The sequence below is a fragment of the Pyxicephalus adspersus genome, chromosome 1 (assembly GCF_032062135.1).
Source record: "Pyxicephalus adspersus chromosome 1, UCB_Pads_2.0, whole genome shotgun sequence".
Taxonomy (NCBI): Eukaryota; Metazoa; Chordata; class Amphibia; order Anura; family Pyxicephalidae; genus Pyxicephalus; species Pyxicephalus adspersus.
This window is the reverse complement of record NC_092858.1, coordinates 34,557,209-34,560,385: the sequence shown is the minus strand read 5'-3', so window position 1 is coordinate 34,560,385 and position 3,177 is coordinate 34,557,209.

Sequence of the window (3,177 nt, the reverse complement as noted above, 5' to 3'; positions counted from 1 at the left end):
TAGTACAAGTTTATCCAATGCTTGGGGACTGGAGCATGTGGATTTAGCAGAATCCTGCTCACCCTCTTCTATAATAACTTACCCAGAAGTAGTTTTTTCAACTCTTGAGTCAGAAAAGTAACCAGTAGTAAGTCAAAATGCTACCCTGTTCTTGGTACTCCTTTAGCAGTGTGTGAAATGAAGAAATAGACCCAGACCTACAGCAAAAGGTTATACTTTGATTAATTAAGGTACAAAAGAATGCAGATGAGTCTTCTAGGCAGCCAAAGAACCCTACAATCTCTCCTACATTCTTCATCATTGACCTTCACATATGTACTTCTCCCTACAGTAATTCTGTGGTTGGAGGCTGAATTGGGCATTGACCTTATTATGCCTAACAAGCAACACATATTCTAAACCAAAGACAGTTAATAAAAATAAAGTTTATTATGAATCCCAAATATTATAGGAACATGGTTGTATCATGTAAACCACGCAATCAGAGCTAGGTATCTTCTATAGGAATGCCATTTTATTCCTAATATTTATGTACCTTAACAATTCATTTTTGATTCCAGTCAATGAATGAAACTGGAAGCTACAAAGATCTTTCTTCTTAGGTATTACCCATTTTCCTACATGCAGGTCCAGCATACTTTTGGGATACACCTATCCATTGTCTTTACACATTGTCCTTTCTGCATTGACGTCCTATGGTAGAGACTTGTGTTAGTTGCCTAAACCTTTACCATCATGCTAGCCTGACATTTGTGTCTGTCCTCTACACACTCCAATCAGCCATTCAGTATTGACAGATACATGTATAAATCATTAATACTGCATTCACTTGTAAGTATCCTGATAGGGAGCTGTACATGGAAGCATTGAATGTATGGAGGCTTCTGGCTGAATATTGACATCCATTGCAGGCAATCAAGTGACTGCTCTGGGCTTAACTATGTGAGTACCAGAACTCTTATTAATGAGAACTCTGTAGCAGTGTAACTAGATCAAGGACTGGTAGAACTATATACATACAAAACTAGTAATGAGTAATGAGGAGAAGTAGGACAAGAAACCATGGAGAAGAACTACTTAAAATGTATGTAAATGCTAACAGTGAACTTTTTTTTTATTTAGTCCATTTTGGTCTGGTAAATATTGTGTTGATGGTATTATGTTTTATTTGTTTGACAAGTTACAAAATGACCTGCTGAACCTACCAAAACTCTGATCTCTGTTTTCTTCTTGTGCTGTTATCGGTTACATTGGTCTCAGCCTTCTACAAAACTACAACCCTCTATGTTGAGAATAGGAAACAAAGAAACAAAGTTTGTTGGCAGAACCACCAGGTAATAATAAAGGAAAAAAAGGCATGAAAAATTAAATAAAATGCAGCCAACACATTTTAGGACTGGTAATCTGAAATGTATTATGTCTGTTTTTGGGTTTGGAAATTCTTTACCAATGTATAAAACAACTATATTCACCTACGTTATTTTCGAGCAGATAAACTATACCGTAACCTTACTGGACTTTTAAATCCAAACACAGGACTACTGGTCTAGTACATTTTTAGTATATACTACTGCAGTGGCAGTATAGTGGGTCTAATTTGTAAAAGTAAAAGAAGAGCTGGGACAAACTGTGTGCACACAAACTATGATTGCATTTCCTGAACCTATCAAGCTGATAGAAACCCAGAGGACTGATGGTAGACAATGATCAATTAGTCCATATAGTCAGTCCAAGTTTTTTCTTCTTTTTTTGTTTGTTTTTTAACATTTGGTTTGAACCTTTTTATGTATAGATCTGTTTGATTTAAGCATTGATTTACTCACTGCTGACTGACTCATTTCCTCTGCTGGAAGTCTGAACCATCAACAGTTTCCATAAAATAATACTTTCCATGGATGGTTTTAAACATAACTTCTGAATTTTAGATCCCTGTGTTCTTGTCCTTATTCAGTTACACAGTATTTTTATTATGAGACTAAGGTCAAGAACAAAGAAGCATAAACCCAAACTAGCAGGAAGAAAAGTTCAAACTTAGCAGAGAAAGTATTATTTTGCAGAAACAGTAGCTGTTTCTTGGAACTGATAACACTGATTTCAATGTGTACTGTGTAGTGCTGGGTGCACTAATAGGAGATTAGCATTCACTGGTGATAATTGCCAGCCACCAAGACAGAAATAAATGAAACGTGTTAAAGTTTTCACCGAGGATGAGCATAACTTTCCAATAAAGACAGCTGTTTTTGTGACAACAGCAAACAATGGGCTCATAGTTTAAACATGAACAGTGGTTCTTCCTAATGCAGTGTACACAGGTTATGGCTGGTGAGAGGGGATGGCAGGGTCTTGTACATCACCCTGCCTATGTACTCCTTCTAATAGCCCTCAGACCCAACGCAAGCAGTGGGATACTTTGTAGGTTTTTTACCTTCATAGGGGAGGATTCTGTTTGGAGGAGAGCATGTTTCCATGTTGCCTGTATTTGCATGCAGTTGCATATGACATGTCTAAAAGTACATAAATCCAGTAAATGTAAGGGGTGGGTCAGGGACATCAATGCTGGGATGAAAAGAGCTAGGTGATGCTGGACATGTTATGTCCAAGAAATGAAGCTGGTTCAATCTGACTTGCTACAGCCTCTAATGCACACTGTATTATAGTAGGCTATAGTGTACAGTGAGATCAGAATAAGCAATGTCCGTAAAGGTGAGAAACCTGTGCAACCAGATGTAGGCATGTTTTATGCCCATAACACTAAATATGAAGTAAATGCAATACAGTAAACCATTGCTCTATATATAAAAAAACATTTTACAAAGTAGACCCCAAATCTTCAGGCCATTCCGGTTCCCATCAATAATTGGATTCAAGGACCATTCCCGTTGAATTGGCTGTGTCTGATGAATACAGGCTCATCCCAGTAATCTGACCTCTTAGCAGACCACTTATTCCAATTGAAGGAATGCTGATACCTTTTACCATTACCCTAAGTATAGCCCTGATTTTGCAGACTGCCCTGTATCCATATGGATAATTGATTTCTGTTAACCAGGAACTATTAGGACTGGAAACATCTTTCCCAGTCCTGCATTGTGATTGTGTGGACAGTGTGTATAGAGTAGCAAAGGATTGGAAAGGATTAGGAATTATGTTCCCAATTCTAAAGATTTCTCTTTACTT